The sequence below is a fragment of the Phoca vitulina genome, unplaced genomic scaffold (assembly GCF_004348235.1).
Source record: "Phoca vitulina isolate PV1807 unplaced genomic scaffold, GSC_HSeal_1.0 scaffold7, whole genome shotgun sequence".
NCBI classification, from domain to species: domain Eukaryota; kingdom Metazoa; phylum Chordata; class Mammalia; order Carnivora; family Phocidae; genus Phoca; species Phoca vitulina.
Genome location: NW_022589710.1, coordinates 27902036 through 27909610, shown reverse-complemented (window position 1 = coordinate 27909610; position 7575 = coordinate 27902036).

The window sequence follows — 7575 nt, the reverse complement described above, 5'->3', positions numbered from 1 at the left end:
TCTCCCTGTTTCTTTCTCCGCCCCCGAGTGCCCCGGCTCGGCCTTTAACCGCTCATTGGTTTCTAGGGGGCCTTTGAAAGACGCGCGGCTGGAGGGCCCTACTGAACGTTGATTGGCTGGGAGGGCGCCCTCCTCCCGCCAGTGGGGAGCGGGGAGAGGGCGGGAAGCGGGAGCGGAGAAAGCGTCTGAGCGCAGCCCCAACACTTTGGGGACGCTGGAAAGCCTTACTTTCTCATGACAGGATTCCCGAGTGGTACCAGGGTAGGGAATTTTGTTTCTTAAATTAAAAAAATTTTAAGGACATAGGGGGAGCACTGTCCTGGAGCATCTTAGGAAAACGCTCCATACCCCATAGACTTTATACTTATGGTCATATCTAGTCATATAAATAGGATGGACACGACTAAAAATCCAAAATATAAACATAACTTGTATGTTTGGTATTTTAGGTTCTTTACCATTCTAGGATCTGGACAAGGTTAGGTTGTAGATTCACATTCCTGTTCACTAAATATGAATGCAGTGGTATTGTATGAAGAAAGGAAGATAAGTCTCCAGATGATTTTAAGTGCTAGTGTTTTTACATAATTGGCTATAATCTTGAAAAGCTGTGTTTGATTATCCTCTCCCCCATTCTCCCGTCCCCATTTAGCTGGCCACGGAGAAGGAAGTCATCGGGAGCAATATTACCTGCACATCTGCAGAATATATGGAAATTTCAGCTCCCTGACTCATGTTGTGAAAACCAGTGGGCATAGAGCTAATAGGAGGAATTCTTTAGTAAAGAAGATAGCATAGTTTGACTTGGGAGTCTGTATGAACCAGGGTTCTCCAGAGAAACAGAACCAAGAGGATATAGACACAAAGACATTTATTTTAAGGAAGTGGCTCTCCCAATTGTGAAAGTTTGGCAAGTCCACAAAGTCTGACAGGGGAGTCTAAGGGACTGGAGACTCAGGAAGGAGTTGCAGTTGAAGTTCAAAGGCAGTCTGCTTTAGAACCAGGACTAGCAGATTTTGCAGATGAAGTCCAAAGGCAGATTGCTGTGGAATGCCCTCTTGCCTTTTGTTCTATTCAAACCTTCAGCTGATTGAATGGGGCCCACCCACATTATAGAGGGCAGTCTGCTTCACTCAGAGTCCACCAATTTAAATATTAATCTCATCCCAAAGCACCTTCATAGAAACATCCAAAATAATGTTTGACCAAATATCTGGGTGCAATAGCCCAGCCAAGCTGATACATAAAACTAGCCATCATAGACATGTTGGACTTGATTGATTGATACATTCATTCAGAAGATATTTATTGAGCACCACTTGTGTCCTAGGTACTATTCAAGATGCTGGGAGTGAACTGGAATGAATTAACCAATATCTCTGTCTTTATGGGGCTCACATGCTATAGGTGAAGAGAGTTAGGTAGTGATATGTGCTGTGAAGAAAAATTAAAATAAGTAGAGACTGATGAAGATGCTATTCTAGATAGAAAAGTCAAGGAAGGCATCTTTGAGAAGATGTCATTTGAGACATCCAAATGAAAAGAGAGTGAACCATTTGAGTATTTAGAGGAAGAGTTTTCAGTCTGTCTAAAAAGGCAGGTGCAAAGGCCCTGAGGTAGGAATGTGTTAGGTATGTTCCAGAAACAGCAAGGAGGCCAGTTTGGGAGAAACTGAATGAGGCAGAGAGTGGTAGGAAATAAAGCAGGGACTTGTGGCTTAAGAGCTTCTTTTCTAAAGGATTCAAGAAAGGGTCCAAAGAAAGATTGGGGCCTGGGCTCTGGGTATGTCCTCTCTGGTGGATATTCAATACTCTCTCATTCTCTAAGTCTCATCTTCTTTCCCCTTCTCCCTATGTTGTCTTCACAGATCTCTTTAATCTTCAGCATCAGGGGTCTCTTCCATTTCCTCAGAACATACCTTCCTCCTCAGAATGGATGAAGTCCCAGCTCCATGGAGTGTTGTACAGTTTCTGCCTCCTCTGGCCTCAGCTGGATGTGAACACAGAATTAACCTGTTCTGGCCTTTGCTGATTCTGCAGAGTGGGGAGGATGAGCTCTAGTCTCATGGTAGGAAGGGGGTGGGAGGCTGGGTGTCACCTGGGAGCATTTCAACTTTTGTTTGTTCTCTCCATCCTCAGGGCTGCATCTAGGCTTTGTCTTTGCCTAAAGACAAACACATCTCACTTCTATGATGTAGTTTTTTGTTTGTTTGTTTGTTTTTGTCTAGTCCCAGGGTTGGCAATCTGTGGCCAATGGACCCATTCCCACAGGCCTGTTTTTGTAAAGTTTTATTGGCATACAGCTACATTCAGTTGTGTAAGTATTGTCTGTGGTTGCCTTTGCACAACAGAGCTGAGTACCTACAACAGGGGCTGTATGGCCTGCCGAGCCTAAGATATTTATTGTCTGGCCCTTTACAGAAAATGTAAGATATTTACTGCCTGGCCCATTACAGAAATGTTTGCCCAACTCCTGGTATGTAGTCTTTGAGAGAAGTGTATGTTTCTTCTAACAACATGATTTTAAGCCCACTTCTCGCAAAATAAGAGTCCCTGCCTTATTATGCAAAAAGATGTTCTCTGCTTGGCGTGGTCCCTTTGTTAGGGAGGGTCCCACATAAACTGACAAGGTCTTTGGCTGAGCTGTCTGGTTAAATGGCATCATAGTAACCTGGTTTCTGTCAAATCCCCAAGATTCTCCCCTGAAAGGAGGAGTGGGGGCTGAGGTTCAGCCTGCCACACCTGTAGTTCTCAGTTAATTTTTTGGTGTGTGTGACTTCATGGCTGTTAACAGAAATGTATGTGGTCAACACAATGTGGAAGATTTATTCAAACTGCCAGAGGGAAAAGTGTTAACACATGTTCATAGACAGATGAGTATTTTGAGAGATGCTCAAAGAGAAATGAAATATGGTTGCTATCAGTAGTCGCCCTTGGATGTATGTTTTACAACTAGATCCGTATTTTAAAATATTTTAATGTTAATACTAATGGATTTGACATGTGTGTTAGGGGAGAGAACGATGGAACCTTAGAGTTGAATGCCACTTGAGAGAACATACTTCCTCATTCTTGATATGCCAAGTTTAAGAATTTCTCCTGTGATGATGACCGTCAGTACAGTATATGACATGGCAGTACGCATATGTTGTCTTCCCATTGCTTTTCCCTTTGGAGAGTTGCCCCTTTTTCATTTCATGTGTTCTTGTTGAGCAGGTGGTTGAGACTGACCCAAAGATGTACCTTATTCTTTTGGTCACAGTTATTGCTCCAGGGAAGGCTCATGATGCGACTGGAGCGTCCTTTCTTGTTTTGTGTGCTTTGGTTGTTGGTGCTCTAATTTTCTTCTTTACCTTCCTTAGGCTTCTGTTTTACCCCAGAATGATGCTGAGTTCTAATTTGCACTGGATAGTTGGAGTAGATTATAAAATCTATTTAAAATATTATTTAAAATTTAAAATGCTCTTGTATTTTATAATTGGAATGGATATCACAGTTTCACTCATCTCACATGCTCTTCTGCAATGTGACTTTGCCATGCTCCAGCATAAGGTAGCACATAATACTCCCCCTCTTAAATATGGCTGAACTTAATGACTAGTTTGATGAATAGTGACAAATGATAAGCTCAAAAAAGCGCCCAGATCAAGAGATGGAACATTACCAGCTCCTTTGGACTTGTGACAGTATTGATTAATTTCACTTGCTTGTGAATTGTATACAAATGGAATATTTTATGTCTGGCTTTTTTGGTTCAACCTGATGTTTGTGAGATTCATTCATGCTGTTATGTGTGGTTGTACCTATTCATTCTCACTGTATGAATACACTACAATTTATTTTTCCAATCCACTGTTGGCAGATATTGGTGAGTTGCCAGTGCTGGGCTATTATGAGAAATGCTGTCATAAACATTCTTGTCCATGTCTTTTGGTAACTCATATACGAGGAGTGTTGCTGTTGGGCATATACGAGGAGTCGAAGTACATTTGTTCATTCTTAGTCTATAGTGCCAAACAGTTTTCCAAAGAGGTTATACCTATTCACACTCCCCCTGGTGCTGTGTCAGAATTCCAGCTCGACATCTTTGCCAACATTTGGTATTGCCTGTCTTTTTCATTTTAGCCATGGGGTGAGTGAGTCATTTTATTTCAAAGCAGTATCTAATTTCAAATCGTTGAATTTTTGGAAAATTTTTCTGTATTATGTGTTAATTACTTGGTATACATATTTTTCTGTATTACTTTAGAAATGTACATATCACTGCAACATATATATTTTGAGGGTACGAGCCTATGTTAGACTATGAAACTACCGATATGAACTGAGTGGCTCCAAATTAAGAAGGTTCTCAAATTTAGACAACATCAATGAGCTCCTTATGTTGTGGCGGGAGAAATATTAATATTAATGCAGCCCCTCCGTATTCCTCATGATAGTTCAGTGAGTCCTCACGGATGACCTTCCATATGCTCTGAGATATAAGAGTAAAGCACCCACTGTCTTTGGCACTCCTGCTCTCGCTTGCTAGGGTAATGTGTCTGGTCACTGCCCAGGCCTGGAGCAACTGCCGTGCTGGCACCCACCAAAGGGGCTGTGACTAATCACTACCGTCCCACCCGACTATCACGCCAACAGCACCTTCTCTGTCGCTGCCGCTGAAATTGCTGATACAGGATTTCACTAACCCTTGCATCTTCATGTTCTATGGCAATTTTAATGAAGCAGCTCTTTTTAATTTCACTGGCTTTTTTTTTTTTTTTTTAAGATTTTATTTATTTATTTGACAGAGAGAGACACAGCGAGAGAGGGAACACAAGCAGGGGGAGCAGGAGAGGGAGAAACAAGCTTCCCGCTGAGCAGGGAGCCGCTGCGGGGCTCGATCCCAGGACCCTGGGATCATGACCCGAGCCAAAGGAAGGCAGGCGCTTAACGACTGAGCCACGCTGGCGCCCCTTCACTGGCTTTTTTAAAAGCCATGGTCACAAGATGTTGGGTGTGGCCAACACTGGGCGGACCTGGGAATCATCCCTCCCCTCTGGCCCTGTCTTAATGTCATGGAGCCCAATTTGTGTCCTTGGCCTGTTCCTTTAGGATGAATTACTTCCCAGGAGTTCTCTGGCCTCTCCCTGTCACCAGTCCTGGTAGGATTATCTCACCCTCTGCCAGGTGTGCCCGGGCATGTCTGAGTCCTGAGTGCTTGGTCTCCAGCTGGGGTGACCGCACGTCTGGGTCGGCCTGGGTTAGTCCTGGCTTAGGACTATTGTACTGGCATAGGTATTAACAGCTCTCTCTTTTATTTTCACAAGTTTCCGGGTTTGGGCGGTAAATTATATGGTCACCCTCTCTCCAGCCATCTTTAGGGAAGTCTTTCGGAGGTCAAGCAGAATCAACAGCACATTTTAGAGCAGTCAAGACAGAGACTATATAGAAGAGGATTCTGAAGCCCCGAAAGGCTAGTGTTGACAGTGCAGTGACCTGCCTCGCCCGCTGCCCCTGCTCTCCCTGTCAGCCCGGTGGCTGGTTGCCGCTTGGCTCCACCTACTGGCGGTCTCTGTTCTGGTCCCAGATGCTTTCTTCTTTGCACAGAGCTGGAGCAGAGTGCTCTGAAACTCAGTTGGAAGTTAATACTTGGGGCGGTGGGCCCACCCAGCGCGCCCTCATGTGCCCACATTTCCTAATCGGACTTCTGCTGTGTTCCTCAGACAGTTTCTCTTTTGTTCATATTTTAGTTCTGAACAGGGCCCTGATGATCTCTTGCCATCTCCTCCATCCCATGGAATGCCCTGGAACTGGACTCTGGCTCCTGACCTTCAGTCACGTGGGTCCTGCTGTCCTCTGCCAGCTTTTCCCACGGTCCTACCCTGTGTTCGTCCTCTTCCCCCAAGCTGTGCGCTCTGCTCTTTGTAACCTCTTGTCATGCTTGCATGCTAGCTTCCCCCCAGGAAGGCAGGTGCTCTAGCAGAAAGGGCAAGGTCATTGAAATCAAAAGACCTGGATTCAAGCCTTAGTTCTGCAATTACCTACGCAACCTTGGAACAATCACCCGGTCACCTAACCTGAGTTAGAATCTCCTCATCTGTAGCCTATGAAATGAAATTGCTGCTTGAAAATTGACGTCTGGGCTCAGAGAATTTCCCATTGAGTTTGGTATACATCAGTTATCTGGTAAACACCAGATAACTTTGGGAAAATCAGCTTTCTGCACTTGAGGAATCAAGGCTCTACATAAAAGAAGCTGGGGAAGAGAACCTGGAACAGCCAACTTGATTTCCCATTTTCATGTTAGGAGAATGTCTGGTCAGCTCCTATTCACCTACCTCAAAATTGCTTCAAGCCCAGAAAGGCCTTGAGTCAGACAGCTTCGCACAGGCAAGGGCGACTAGAACTTTTCCCCATCTCATCTCATTGGTTTTGGGGAAACTACTCTGAGAAACTTGTCAGGAAGGGAGAAGAGCCTGATACTCTCAAATCTCTGTCTTTCAGTAATACTTAGGTTCCTTTTCAATACAATCTAAAATAAGGAGAAAGCGTTATTTTCATCACTTTATACTGAAGTGAATTCAGAATGAGTTGGAAACATGTATGTTATAAGCATCCATATTAATGATCTAAAATATAAAACAGAAATTGGCAAGGCCGATCAGATAATAGTTCTGTTCTTCCTGGAAGGGAAGGTTGCAGTGGAGAGAAGTAGTTTCAGTAAACATCTCTCTTCTGTGCAGAAATCCCCAGGGTAGGACGCAGATCTGATTAAATGAATCAGGCTTACATTTATTACGGTATATTACAAACATTTTTCGGCATTCAGAAGTGACTGGTGTCTCCGTGGATTTGGCCAGTTCCTGGCAATTATGCACTTGGCTGCTAGTATAAACCAGCATGCCAAATGCCTGGAATGACGATCCATGTCTGAGTGGCTTTCAGTCTGGGAAGCATGTTGTTCAAACACCGTGTTCCTTCCTAAGGTGGCCAAATCCTGGTTACAGTTCTGTCCTTTAAATCTGTTTATCCTGAAACTTGACCAGAAAGGATATGGCCACATCCCTTGCCCCTTTCAGCTTCCGCAGCGCACACCTGGGGGACCTTGCGTGGGTTTTACAGGATCTGTCTGCTGTACGCCTAGTGCCTTAATCAGAAAATCACATTTGGAACATAATGTGTCAGATGGATTATTAGAAAACACTAATTCTTTTAGAGACTGTGAAGTCTGGAGGCCTGGCCCAATTCCCAAACGAAGTAATAACATTCTTTTTTGAAATGTCCTTCCAGTTTTATTTGAATGAGTATTAACCAACCTGTCCTCCATGGTACCTGATTCATAGTTGTTCTTTGTGCTTCAGCCTTTTATTAGGAGGGGACACTGTTGCTTGGCATGGTCTGTATAGCAGTGGAAGCTGGTGGAAAAAAACCCAAACGCTTTTCAGGAATGTGAGCAAGGACTCTCTTGGCATATATGGAGAGGACTAGAATATGTATTCTATGAGGCAAGAATTTTTGTCTTTTTTGTTAATCATTGTTAATGGTATCTAGACCTACATCTGGCTCATAATAGCCACTTAGTAAATATTTGTTG